Source organism: Tiliqua scincoides, chromosome 5, assembly GCF_035046505.1.
Source record: "Tiliqua scincoides isolate rTilSci1 chromosome 5, rTilSci1.hap2, whole genome shotgun sequence".
In the NCBI taxonomy this organism is placed as follows: domain Eukaryota; kingdom Metazoa; phylum Chordata; class Lepidosauria; order Squamata; family Scincidae; genus Tiliqua; species Tiliqua scincoides.
The window spans coordinates 84,692,400-84,707,097 of NC_089825.1; the positions used below are offsets into that span (position 1 = coordinate 84,692,400).

Here is a 14,698-nt window from a genome sequence, read left to right on the forward strand (position 1 = left end):
GCGGAACTTAATTTGTTTTTAGAAGGCAAGGAACTGTTGGGTCACTGAAGAATTGAAGGAGTAGAAGCCACAGGCATGGATATATTGGGAAATATGCTGGGAAAAGAGAGAGTTTGAATCTTGCTTCTACTTACTTTTAAAACTAGAGGCTAAAATACTGTGTAGGAATCTGAGCAAAGGAAAACTGAAACAGGTTTTTTTTAGTGCTCAAGCAGTTGAGAACTTGGAATTTTTTCAGGCCTTGTTGGAGAAATGGCATCCCTTACCTGATTTTCTTATGTGTTCGTAAGCAGCTTTGGTCATAATTATGGCAAGGTGGCAAATAACTGATCACACTTCGCAGTGCGGGTGTGGAGTGTGCATGTGCTTTCTCTCACTTCCCTTGCCTCCCAAAGCTCTAAATGACTGGGGCCTGCAAGCACCCTCTTGAAAGAACTGTCCTTAATCAAGTTAAATCAGGCTTGAGCTTTGGCATCTATATGCCCCAAGGCCTTCAAGCTGTCAGTTAACTTAACAAGATGGACGGCTGCAAGCCATTCATTCTATTCTTTTCCCCCCACATTGGTGATGCGTGTGTGTTTACAGGCTTAACAAAATGCAGTAGCTACTCCTGGTATTAGTGCAAAATAAGATTAGCTGCTCTTTGGCTGAGTCTGATACATTAGACAAGAGCATTTTGAGTTCAGTGAGTAATCAGACTTGCATCAGCCAGCATTCATTTCTGGCTAAGCTTTGATTTGCCAGCTTGTGACTTTCAAGAGGCTGTTTTCTACTTGGATCCTGATTTGACTGAGGAAATCCAGAGCCCAGTCATTCTATGGCATATCTTGAACTATTCAACATTCTAGACCCTGCAGCTACTGCTTTCTTTAACCATGATGCTTTTATTGTTGGATTCTGCCTACCCAGAATCATAAACCTGGTTTCTGTCCTATCGTCTGTCACTGAAAGTAACCTTGGTTCATCAAAACAGAACAATAGACTGAAAACCAATGCTTGGTTCAAATTCTGGTTCATCTGCAAACCTTGGGTGGCACTGGTCAAGCTATCTCTAGGCCTCTTTTTGTGTTGGATTGGATAAAACTGCCTACTTCCGAGACTTTTTTGTTGTCTGAATTAGGTACAGGCCACAGTGTTTCAAAATGCTACCGGGATAACTATCTGGTTCATAAGAGTTTCTCTTCTCTCTGAATACTTCTTATGCTCCAGCTTTAATTGTCCCATGATATGTCTCATTACTTCCAAGAGTTGGGGGATGACTCTGATGGGTTAGGGATGGATTATTGTTGTAGTTCAGGTAGCTAAATTGTACAAATATCCATATAGTGTTTTCGCTTCATATAACTGGCTTTCAGTTTTTTCTTTACTTGTGTGAGCTGGGGAAGAGTAGGCAGGGAATGAAGAGATCACTAAGATATTAATGATGAAAGCTAGAGACTAAGAGCTGTAATCCTCTGCAAGCTAAATCATGTGTGCACACGTGCCTGTAGATTCAGCATTTGTATAGCATCTTGCAAATGCATAGAACGGGTGCAGCTAAGGTCTTAAATCCTTTTCTCTTTGGCTGCAAAATGCAGGTGTCCCCCAGCCCCCCATACCTGCAGATCCTGTATCCTCAGATTCACTTGTCTGTAATTCTCTGTAAACCTCCCTGTACTCAATACCTTTGTTTTTATTTATTAGCAGTGAAAGCACAGGGTTTTTTCTTAACAAAGGAACCATTTCTTGCTTAACTGAGGAACATGACATGCAGGCAGCCTAGACACTAGAGCAGTGTTTCTTAACGTTTGTCTGCTGTATTCACTTCACATGGTCCACCTATTCAAAGTACCTGGTAATGGCATAATCATCAGTTACTTCTAGGTTGGGAAACCAGATGCAATGCAACAGACATCAGTAAGAGGCTCAGGGTAGATGGGAAGGCTTTTTTGAGCATGGAAAGGCATGCTTTGGAGCTCTGCCTGCCAAGCCTCCTACCACTGTTTGTGCCGTGTTCCTGATCTTGCTGCTGGGCCACAGGGATCCTGAGAGTACCACCTGAAGTACCACAAGTGGTACCTGTATCACTTGTTGAGAAACACTACACTAGAGGGACACAGCTAGAACATTAACAGGAAGCAGAGGCTGTCCTGCTTCCTGTTAAAGTTCTGTTAGCCTGGTGTCCAGGCTACTTGCCTGTGCGTCGTGTTCCTCAGTTAAGCAAGAAACGGATCCTTTGTTAAGCAGGAAACTGCATACTTTCACTGCTGGTAAAGAAAAACAAAGGTAATGGGTGTAGAACATTGTTGTTCAAACTGTGTGGTGTGGCTCTTTAGGGAGGCGCCAGGAACTGAAAGGGGAGGCGTGGGATGTCCTCCCAGAATATGAGTCTTCTGCAGGAGTTGCTCAGGTTCCAGAGTGGCTGCTGCTGCCCTGCTCTCTTCTCCCTCCACTCAAGGAGGGAGGGAGTGCTGCAGCCCTCTGTGTTCCCTGCATGTTGTTTCCAAAGCTCTTTCCAAAGACTCCAACCCCCATCTGTTAAGCACCCAGCATGCTCAGCTTGCAGTCCTTAACCCTTGCTGATCCTTGTCTGCTTAGTTCCCAGCTGGGATCGGGATCGCTTCTCATCAAAGTGAAATCTCTTTTCAGCCCCCTCCCTCTTCCACTCCCCCTTTTGGATCTCCAAACCTTCCTGCTTTCCTCCCCCTCCCCAAATAAAACGCTTCCTATTTTACCAATCACCAGGGGTCTTAAAGTTGTTTCCATGCAGTTGGCAAAAGGGGGGGGGGAGAAAGAGAAGCAGGCACTTTCCTTGGCCAGGAGCAGAAAAAGGGTACTGTTTTTAAAGTGATTTATTAATCTTGTTGTTTATTAATCTTGTTGTTTGACTGAAGAGGAAAGGCTGTATTTTTAAAGTGATGAATCTTGCTATTTGAAGGGAATACTTATCAGCCATTGATGAAGCGATTGCCAGCCCAGTCCTATCCACACTTTCCTGGGAGTAGGCCCCATTGACTCTAATGGGACTTGCTTCTGAGTATGAATGAATGAATGAATAAACCTTTATTCGGCATAGATAAAGAAATCATAAAAGCAAACATTATTACTCAGAAATACGAGATTAGGACTCATTATATCTCGTATTTCTGAGTAGACGTGCATAGGCTTGAGCTGTGCATCTCCTAGTATAGGAGACAAATCAGCTTTCATTTATATTTTCATGGTCTATTTTTGTTTTCCCCACCAGCTGCTGGAAAAATTTAATTTCATTAAGTTAATAAAGGGTTCAATCCTATCCAAGGAGAATGGGAGAAATGACTAGTTGGATTGGGGTCCGCAGGGGTGTGTGTGTAATGTTGGTTAGACTGGTTGTTCATAAAGTTCATTTGATAAAATAATTCTATTGGTATACTTACAAAGTTTTAAAAAATGAGTTGTCCTGGACGAGACAAAATCTACCTACTCCAGCATCCTGTCTCCAACAGTGATCAGCAACTGATCATTTATAAAGCATGTATATTGCTGTGTATTAATATATTTTTAAGATTTAATTAATATGATTAATATGATATTAATATAGTTAATATGTTTCATATTTAATATAACGAATATAATATTATATTCAATATAGTTAATATTTCTGGCCACTTCCTGTTTAATGATGTCACTTCCAGCCCTCAGGAACATGATGGGGAGTGATGGCCAACAGCCACGGGGGTCAAGGGAGCCACTGGCCAGAAAAGTTTGAGTACCACTGGTATAGAGTATTGTACTTCATATAGGGCTCCTGTGTGAACAAATTACATATCTATGGGGGGAGGGGTTTGGAACAGAACCCCTATGGATAAGGGGGGAGATATCTGTACTTGCAAGTAGTGGGGGGCTGCAAAGAGATGACCAATTCTGAAATGTTGATAGGTTGAGCTAGTGGTGTTCTGTTGTCAAAGTAGTCAAGATGCCTTAATGAAGAAGCATCATTTCAAGTGACATTAATGACTTCATTTTTCCACAGTAACAGATATGATATATAGCACAGGTGCAGGAGTACATGCTTGTGCCTCCTTCATATTCCCAGATGAGATTCTCTCATGTAATGCAAGTTGGATGATGGTGTTACACAAATGAGAGAATTCTCTCTCTCCATAAATAGAGAAATCTGGTAGACCTTTATGTTTCTGGCAGTCCAAAATGTTGCCGTTAATCATAATAACTCCATCTGGATTAAAACAGAGTGCTATTAAATATAAAGCAGTGACTTAAGAACACAGTAATTACGGGCTTATACACTTATAGACTGAGGTATCATTTGTACTATTTCTGGCCTGCAAAAGTGGGGAGGGGGAGATGTTCTTCCAACTCTTCATGTAAAGGTTTTGGCAGTCTTCTCTCTTCTTCTACCCTTCCCCTCCCTCCCCTCAGAATTTTGTGGTGAAGGAGGGGAAAGATATTCAGAGCACAGCTGTGTGTATTCAATACATTGTAGGTTTACTCTGGTGCCAAATCTACCTTGAGTACAATAATGCTTCCTACAACACTTACAACAGTGGAGGCTAAGCTATGAACTAGGAAGCCCCCAAGTACAAATCTCATCTCTGTTGTGAAATCATTGTGCCCTTAAGTAATCCATGATCTTTCTGCCTCACCCCAGTCCACAATATGGTGATAATACTGATGTAACTGAAAAAGGCACATGAAATGCTTTTTGAGTACTTTTTAAAAGTGGTATAGAAATACAAGATTTGACTATCTGATGTCCTGGACTTTATTTGTCATTTTGCACACAGTGTATGGGAAAAGAAGCTGATTCACATGACTGTTGTGTCTTAACTTAATTTCCACTTCCAGCCAGATTACATCTGGAAAGTTCAAGCGTTTCACAAGGAATTAGAAGCAACACCCGTCAGTGCCTGGCCTGTCACTGTGAGTTAATAATTTGTCACTAGGGCCTTGCCCGTGTGTCTTGCTGATTACTGTGAGGTTGTGTAAAATGGCCAAAGGTTCTTTTTCTTCCACTAGCTTGGGGGGAAGAAAGAATCCTTTGTCACCGCTGCAGCATCCAAATGCAGAGTTCAGTGTTCGTTCCTGAAATAGCAATCGCTTGGACAGATGTTATGCCGTTCTCAAGCAGTGAAGCTCAGAAGGAGCATTGGGAGTGGGTTGCTTGCCCCTCATGGTGATGTAACCAGCATGTTTCTATTTATATCACCCCAGCCCCTCCCTAATCAGCAACAGCATGCAAAGAATCCCAAACAGCCCTGCTCAGTCTGTCAGTAGGATTTGCCAGCCCTTCCAAGGGGCTGAGAGCAACTTTTGGCGCAAGTTCCATGCACGACCATTGAATTGGGATGGTGCAGCAACAGTCATATGTAACACTTTTTTGCTAGGCCACAGATGTCACCTAGTGGGTCCATGCCGCCTTGTCACATTCTGTCTTACTAAACTGACCTGGGCATCCTTTGACCCTGAAGTTGTATTCTTCGTGTTTCCAAACTAAACACCATGGACAAGTGCATGAAACAAGTCTGATGGTTTGTTTTTCTCCAGAAAACACACCCCTTTGTTTTTCCACTGCAACCACAGTTCTCGGCTCCCATTCATGCCGTTCCAAATGTGCATTTAGAGAAGGGGGAGGGGAGAAATTGCAGTAGTAAAGTAGTAAGTAGGGAAAAGTTAAGCATCCCATCCCTTTTGTATGTCTGCTGAAAAATTGCCCCTTCACCAGCATCTTTTTTGTAACAAAAGTGACCTTTAGACATGTGTAACAAGCTATATGTGATGCATAGAACAAACTCCCAGCAGAAATCTACAATCCTATAATCTAATAGTGATTGGCAGGGCATGCCAACCAATGTGGAATCCATTAATTTTGTACAGTGGAAGGAAACCCTTTGAGTTATTATTCCACAAAGTGCTCTCAGTTCCTATGTTGGCTAATAGAGTGGGGTGGATAGTTCACCCCCAGGCTCGGATGAGCCCAGCTATCTCCACTTCTGCTTGGAACATGGTGTGAGGTTGTTTGGAGGTAGGAGCCAGAGCTGGGGCTAAAATGGTGCAACCTTTGCTTTTATTTCCTGCAAATATATGCCATGTGATTAGCTTAGACTGTGTACTTGATATGGGAAGCGTCTTCTGAGTTATGAGTGCTTAAGTTTCTGGCCCTCATTGATAGGCAGGGGAAGTCTGCAGGTTCCAGTACTTGAGTTAGACTTGTGATTTTCAATCCTCTTCAATCCCCACTCCATCTTTTCTTCCTGCATTCCATCTTTCCAATATTTCCTTCACTTAGTATAGAGTGCCTACAATATATTTTAATTGTAGGGTGGTAGCAATCAGGGGTGGTAGCATTTGGGAACCTTCCAATAGGACCTGTGTAACTAAGGATGCAATCCTAACCCCTTATGTCAGTGCTTTCCAGCACTGACATAAGGGCAAGGCAGCTCTGAGGTAAGGGAACAAACATTCCCTTACTTTGAGGAGGCCTCCATGGGTGACACCCAGCTGCAAGATGCAGCGCATGTCCCATTGGCACTGCTATGCCAGTGCTGGAAAGCACTGACATAAGGGGTTAGGATTGCGCCCTAAGTCTATGTAGATGTTTCATTTTGTGTAACACATACCAATTGGTTTAGCGTATCTTCTCTTTGCAGAATTCTAATTTCTGTACCAGTCTCTTCATTCCTTTTTTCCTTCCTGGCATGTATCTTATTGCCCTCATCTGCTTTCTGTGTACCATCTCTAGGTCATTTGTCAGGGGACCATTCTTCTGTCTTCTCTCTCTCTCTCTCCCTCCCACTTCCTGAACATTTTTGAACCTTCCACCCACAAGGAGCAGTTTGGGTTTTTGGCGCAAACTATGCTGGCTCCTAGCCAGGTCTCTGCTACTCTGTGGCCTTACTAGAGGACTGTGATGAGGAGTACACTGAAGATCGACCGCAACCGATGCATTTAAACAAGAATAAGAAGCCCTCAACAAAGGCCATAACACTTTGAAATAAGGAACTTGATGCTTGTTCTCTTCATTTGCATTTTATGGAGAGCTGTTGGATTTTAAAAGATAAGAGTGGATTTTTGAATGAGTTTGCAAAGGGTCTTAGAGGTTGAGATTTCTGTTGTATAATTAGGTGGAAATATTCTGAAATGACATGGTAGTTGAGAAGCAAGCTGTCCTCAAAGCTAGAGGAGATGCTGAGGTGTCTGAAAGAACTTTGATGCTACGGTAGTCTGTAGCAACCTTAGATACAGACCCAGCTGCGCCTAAACAGCAAAAAGACATTGTGAAATATAGTACAGTTTTTATATTTGTATATACCTACATAGAAGATTCAGGTTGAGCGTAAGATACGATTGCTTATACCAGCACACTGCGTGAACCCTACTGGGGTCATATTTTTCTCATTTCTGACCCAAGAGGCATGCTTGCCAATATTTTCTTGGCTTTCTCTCTCATATCTGTCTCTTGGCCTGAAATCTCAATGCTGAGCCAAATGCTACAGCTTGTTTCCTTCAGATAAAAATGAGCATGCAACAGCTGAGAGCAGCTACTGCTAATTTCCCCAGGAAGTGCAAAATGGTGCAGTGGAAACTGTCGGCCTGCCATTGCTGTGAGAGTGGTGGTGTCCTGTGCCAAGAAAGGTTTGTTTCCCTGGGGAACACCTGGTGTTCCATGCCAAAAGAAGGCCTTCATCTTGCTTTGAGAGGCATGCCATTAATTTTTTATTTTGAAATTGCCCCTCCTATCTCTGCATGCAGATGGTGGCTGCTTCCTACCATGAGAGCAGTATTGTAGGGCTCTTGTGTGCAGTTTTGGCTCTTTCTGCAAGCTTATGCCTCAAGGTCCAGAGATCAAAGCTGCCTTGATCTGCAAAATTGGTCCATCAAAAGACACGGCTTGCTGTTCCTGGAGTGTTTGTAGGTCATAAAGTTTGTAGGTCATAAAGCTGGCAAAGTACCTTTAATACAAGACTGTTGATATTTTGCATGGGAACCAACCCTAGTTTTGTGTTGGCATCTTGAATTGTGAATTGGAAACATGGGAATTGTGTGCTTGCCTGCTTGTGTTGCATACTTTATTCTGCTTCAGAATTTGGTCCTGTTTGGTTCTGGTAGGGCAGAGAGCAGAGATGGGCACCATGAGACCAGTTTGAGGATTGTAGAATAAGATTCTATGAGAACAAGAAACAACTGTTCACACTGGAATTGGAGATCTGTTCTTCTAAATCAAAGAAGCTTTGGTAGATTGTGTAGGAGCTCTTAGGTATGAGCTGAGGACTGCAACAACAGTCTTGCATTTTTTTATTTGCAGATGTATACGCCACCTTTTTCTAGGTAACAAAACCTGGTGGCCTAAGGCAGTTTACAACATAATACACCTTAACAGTACTTATCTATGCTTCCTCATCAGAAAGAGAGAGGAAAACCCACCTTGTCTCAGTGCAAGCTACTATGCTATAAAGCAGCTTCTTTTATAGAATTAGCCTGGACTCTTACCCACATAGAGAAACTGTAATTGTATGAATAGCAAACAAAATGTAACTAGTACATTATTGCAATCCCCATAATTTTTTTAAACAGGATTGCAATTAATTTTCCCCCTAGTGGCACTGCAAAAGAACCTCTCTCCCCCCCCATCTAAGCCTTAGTACATATCTCCCTTTCTTCCCTTGAGCCACAGGTGCATAATCTGGATATATACCTTAACTGAGCATAGTGACCTTCATGGATCATTGCAGTCATAATCTATATTGACTCATCAGAGGAGGTGATGGTAGAGGAACGTACCTCCACAATCATGAGAACTAGAATCATGATTTCCTTTGTCTGTTGAAGTTTATAACAATTTACAAACCTTAGTCTTGAATTAGTGAACAATAGAAATAATGCAGTATTATCCGCTGTGGCAGTGTTTTTCAACCAGTGGTACAAGTTTCACTGGTGGTACTAGAGGTGTTGTCTAGTGGTACTTGCGGAACCCCAAGATACCTGCTTCCCAGCAGCGAGCAGCAACATGATGCAACCAACAGTGGTAGAAGGCTTGGCTCTATGGGCAGACCTCGAAAGCATGCTTTTCACAGTCATCCTGTCCACTCTGAGCCTCTTAATGGTGTTTGACGCATCACATCTGTGAGACCACTTCATGTTAAACCAAATAATGTTTTCCTCATAAGTGACTCTGCCTAGTAGAGGAAATTAGATCAAAAGGCATGGCAAAGGCTTAGTACAGGTGTATTGTTCTAATACTGTTGTTCATTGAGTTTAGTTACATGTAGTAATTACCCGATTCTGAGATTGAGTTCTTAATCAGTGTTTGCAAAGATTTAATGGGCGATCTTCTCTAGGTTGAATGTTGGAAGTTCTTTATCCACACCCGTACTTTGCCATTTTGCTTTTTAATAGGTTTCATCCATGCAGTCAGCAGAATCAAGTGGTAAAGCTTTTCCTTGATTTTACCACTTCAGGCTGCAGGTGTGTTGGTATGTATACATATTGCACGTTTGAATGTTCTTCCAGGGCAAATATGTCCTTGTATAGAAAAAGCAGCAAAGCAGGAAGGCAGAAGAGGTACAGCAAAGCATTCCTTTTGACAACACGTATTTTCATGTGCTTGGAATTCTTTCCAATAAGGGAGGATTCAAGATCTTGAATCACTTTGTTCAAGCAGAGTATGTATTATAAATAAAATGATTTAAAATATGCGACCCCTCTCCCCTGCAGTCTTAAGTGGTACAGCCCTATTTGTTTCTGCTGACTCGTATAATCTGGACCTTCAGTTTTTCTCTGCAAGGGGCTCTGGATGTTGCAGACTACAGAGGAAACAGGAAGTGGGAGCGACTTGCCCTTCCTTTTCGTTGCACCTCTTATAATGCCTGATGCAAACTCCTGCATTTCTTTTTTTATATGGAGAGGCATGTACTCTCTGGAAGTACGGGGGAGGGGAGTATTCCTTGGTTATTGCAAAGAATTGCAGAGGACAAGAAGTTCAAGTTAGTTACGCTCCTTGTTCCCTCCACATCCAAAACCACTTGTATTACGGTGAGTAAATTTTACTCGTGTATGCTAGTTCAGGAAAAGCTTGGAAGCTTAAGGTTTTATGTGTGAAGTAAAATGAGCAGAGTTGGTAATAATAATGGTAGGGGCAGGGGAGAGAGAGAGTTAAATGCTCAGAGCTTTTCATTACTTTTTTCCCCAGTCATTGCATTAGTGATTAACAGCCTTGAGAATTTCCTAGGCTAAAGCTGACCCCCAGAAGTGTGTCAGACCAAAAGTGTAATAGGAACAAAGGAAGTAGCATCTGTGGGGGAAAAAGAGTAGCCACCTCTTCTTCCCAAGTTGTCCCTCTCATAAAACTTGCTGCTGTCCAAGGCTTTTCAATAACCAGCCAGTAGAGCTATTTTTTCTCAAGACCACAGTAAATTCATTGTTGTTGCCTTATAACTTCTAAATAGGTTTTCCTTTTCCATATTCAATTCTGAATAATGCTAAGGAGTAGTTTTCTTGTAGTTTGTGTGAAATCTGCTGTTCCTGGCTGCCTGTTGAAGATAATACCTATGATCCAGTGCTAAAACTTCTCCAAAGGGCACTATGGGATAGTGGGAGCTTGATGCTAGAATCTCCCAGAGAATAGTGTGCTGATGCTTTTTTGTGTCAGCTGTCATCCAGATAATATGTCAAATTAAGCACACAATAACTTTTACGCTTTCCTACTAAGAGAATTGTCCCTTCCACTCGTATACATGTCTAATAATGATACTGGCTTGACCGAATTCATTGGTTCCTGGTGGAGGCCCTGATACTTCATAAAGACCACCCTGATTCAGTATTGATTTGACTTGACTCTATTCAGCCAGATACAGGCAGTATCTGTGCTTTGGTTAAAATTGTGTTTTTCTTGTTGCCTGTAAACTGTATCAAGAGAAGGTGTCTTCCTTTCGCTGCCATTTTCATCACTCTGAGCTTCTTTGAGTCTTTATCAAATCTGCATTCTAAGAAGGGGACAAAACCAAGCTGTTCTGTAAACACCTCAGAATAGTTCTGCCCAAAATAATACAAACGAAATAATGGGGAGTGTGTGATTTCACTGATGTGAACAAAGACAATTTAAAGATTTTTAGGTATGGCTTCTTTTGTTGGGTGCACTGCTCCATTTGCAGTTCTCCTCAAAAGCAGGCAGGTGCTGAGAAGTGACAGGATGTTTTCCAGGAGGCCTGGGAACAGAGCTTTTAATAGCTTATTGGGGAGCAGCCTGCCTTTGGTGATAATGTGAAGAGGCTGATCTGTGCTGGGTAGCTGTCTGTGCTGTGCAGGCAGAAGCAAGTGTTACAGCTCTTTCTGCAGGTGTTTTAGTACTGTGTAGAGTTCTTTGCCTGCCTCTACTGTGTAGAGTTCATATCCTATGAGCAGGATACATTAGAGAACAGATTTCCCCAGTTTTCTTTAAAGGACTTTCCATTACTGTACTTAACTTGTTCTCGGGAAGGTGTTCTTTCTGAGTGGATGCCACTTTATAACACAGAACGAGACTGAGGTGTCAAACAAATGTACCATGCACAAACTTGTTAGAAAATAATGTCTGTGAACTGTTTTAGCTTGTGAGCTACTTTATGTTGAAAAATAGTATATAAACAGCAACTTGTGAAAAACAGTACTGGGTCTGTTGTGTGTGGCCTTGTTGGAGAAGCTTGCACATGAACGTTGTCTACCTTGGAGCCTCAAAAAAACAGAAGCATTTTTTGGCGTGTGGTTCCTTTTGTTTTTGTACTTGGATAGACATATGGCTATTCCATGTTCAGTGTCCCACACTCAATCCTTCTGGGTGTGTTTTATAGAGATTTAAATCCTGCATGCTATCTTCGTACAGTATATTGTACACTTTCATTCATATTGTAGATGGCTTTTTCTTTTGAGTTTCTGTTGGGTTGCTTAATTTCTGAGCTGCATTTTAGACTTAGAGTATGTTTTCCTTTTTTCTTGAAAATTTCAATAACAGTTTTTTTGGAAAAGTGCCCCACCAACTCTATGGAGAGAACTCGGAATAAGTACAAGATGACTGGGCCATCCAAAGGTATTGGATGAGTTGCTTTTGGGGTTGGGAGTGAGAATAGTGGTGAGGAATTGGGAGCCAATTATTTGTTGAATGTAATGGATGCAAGACTGCAAGGGGACCTGACAGCAATGTTCCTTTAACATTTTTCCAGGGTGTGAGTAGAGGTTTATGTTTCTGTAGTTCCAAACATTGGCAGAAGTTCACCACATGTACAACTGCAGCTGCTATAATCAAATACATTTTTGCAAGTAGGAAAGGATTTCAGGGAGAGTTGCTGCTATTATGATGAATCTAGAAAATTAGTCCTGATTAAAGGTTGAAAGAAATGGGATTTCTAGTCTAGGAAAAAGTGTATTGAGGTGGTGGAAGGTGAAAAAGTATATTGGAAGGATGTTGGAAAAGAGGGATGGTGGTGATACAGCTTTCCCACCCTATCCACAGAGGATAGGTCAAGATGTAATGAGTTTAAACCACACAGGAAAATGAATGTTATCTAAACAGTAGGAAGAATTTCCTGACTGTAACAGTAGTTCAACAATGGAATAAGCTGCTGAGGGAAGTTGTGGAACCTCCTTCCGGTCAGGATGTTTTTAGTTGTAGGATATCCTGTGCTTAGAGTTGGAGGGTTGGACTAAGTGGTCTGTTAGGTAGTTTTTAGGGCTATATAGTGAGCATGCCTTGACCTCACCCATCCGTTTCTTGTGTCGCTGTTTTTTGATCTGATCACCCACTCCATCCCTAAAACCCAAGAGTTCTGTTAAGTACACTTCTCGCGAATTCTATCTTCTCTTGAAATAAGCTACCCTTACCCCAAAGTGACAGAGTGAGAGCTTGGAGTCAGGATGCCAGCAGTGCAAGTACCACCTCTTCCACAAATTCATTATGAGATCTTGGGCAAACTACTATTTGCTTAGTCTTAGTCCCTCCTCTGCAGTATGGAAATAATATTGGCCTACCTATTTAGACATAGTTGGAAGCTTTAATAAGAGTGTACACAAATCTTTGAAAACCTTTGAATACATGGTGGCTTTTATGATTGCTTGCTACTCCACACTGACTCCCTCGCTAAAGGAAAATCTGATTCCTTTGGGGGACATTTTGCATGGTCCCTCTATCCCATAGTGTCATGATTTTTGACTTAATTTGAACCATTCTTCAACCCTGGAATGTTTGGAACAGAGTAGGAGTGGCACTTGTGGGGTGCAGATTTTTTTCATGTGTGGTGGAGTAACCACAAGCATGTGGGCTTAGGCCAGAACTTCCAAGGCTTTGAGGTGCAGCTTTCAAGACTATTTGATCCCTGACACTTAAGAAATTTTTAAACTTTTATTGGTTTTACTTGCATGAATAAGTGAAAAATTTGTTTGATTTTAAACTCTCACTTTTAGTACCATTCTTGTCCATTCCATGCTCACACCTCATCTTTTTGTTTCAGCCTTCCCTAGATACCACTCTGTTTTAGTCTCTTCTGTGTTTCTGAAGCTTCAGGCTCCTTCTCAGCTTCATCAAAGAGCTTGTTGTGAAACTGCCAGGAAGATCTGGGGACCATTTCAGTAACACACAAGCACTCCAAGCCATCAAAGAAATTCATCTTGCTTTTAGTTTTGATGGATTTTGAGAGCAGAGCAGGGTGGGAATAAAAACTTCATTGTGCTATTATTTTTGTTTTAACTTTTTAAAAAGCCAGTAAAAACAATAAACTTCAAACATATACCTTTAAATTCATGGACTTGTTTTCCTTCTAATGGCCTATGGTTTATTAATGTGATGTATGGGGGCTGGCTGTGCATCATAATTGACAATTTGGCACTTTGAAAAGCAGGTTAAGGTTCCCCTGTTTCTGGTCTGAGCTATGTAAATGTTCCCTTCTGACCTGTAAGATTCCATAGGATCTTTTCTGTTGGTGGCTACCTCATGTTCTGTTAAGCTGCAAATTTGCTATGCTACTTAAATGAGGAAAACTTCATTTTTAACCTACTTCTGCTGATCCTGATGCCACCAGAATGGTCCCAATCCAATGAACTCAGGACCCAACAAACTGTCAAGAAGGAACTGGCCCCAAGGAAAATGTATTGAGCCCTATAGAGAGTGAAGCTGAGCCACATGTGTATTTACATGTGAGTAGGCAACCCTGTCTCTGCTCTTATCAAAGGCCAGGCAAAGGGGAATGCTAGGCCACAAGAATGGTCCTGATCTGATGAACATGGAGCTCAACAAATGCTCCAGAAGGCAGTTAAAGTTAACTATGCTCCACCATAGTTAAAAGGGTTAAAATTCAGAATCTTGAACAGCTGGTAAAGGCAAACTTAAGTCTTGTGGAAACTTGAGACTTTTTAAAGTCTCCGACCCACTAGGTGGGCCCCAGTAGAGTGGGTCCCCAGTACTAAAAAATTTGTGAACTGCTGTTTTAGTGTATATTTGTATGAGTCAATGCAATAAAGCTGCCTTGGGCAGGGGGGCTGCACTATCAACCCACAGCTGTTCTCACTTGCCATAGATGAAGGGGCAAAATCACTTTTTGCAAGCACTAGGGTTAGTAATTTAATTACTCTTGTTTGGAAAGTAAGATTTCAGAAATTGTACTTCATTCCATGTTAGTCCAGATTTTGTGGTATAGTTGTGGACACAAACTTCTAGAGCCTCTCACTTATGCTCTGCTCAGCTTGCTGATGGAAGTGC

At 41.8% G+C, this 14,698-nt stretch overlaps 1 protein-coding gene across 5 annotated transcripts in view; it reads left to right on the top strand.

The window, feature by feature from the left end:
- Positions 1-14,698, top strand: part of JUP (junction plakoglobin) — a 60,959-nt gene that overhangs the window by 14,863 nt on the left and 31,398 nt on the right. The window contains exon 1 of one of the 5 annotated variants that reach the window (XM_066627601.1): positions 4,881-4,899. The exons of 3 other annotated variants lie outside the window; for them this stretch is intronic. The gene's annotated coding sequence lies outside the window, so the exon portion shown is untranslated. Of the gene's footprint in view, positions 1-4,880; positions 4,900-9,917; positions 10,009-14,698 lie in introns of those variants that run through there. One more of the 5 variants, XM_066627600.1, reaches the window with a different exon arrangement.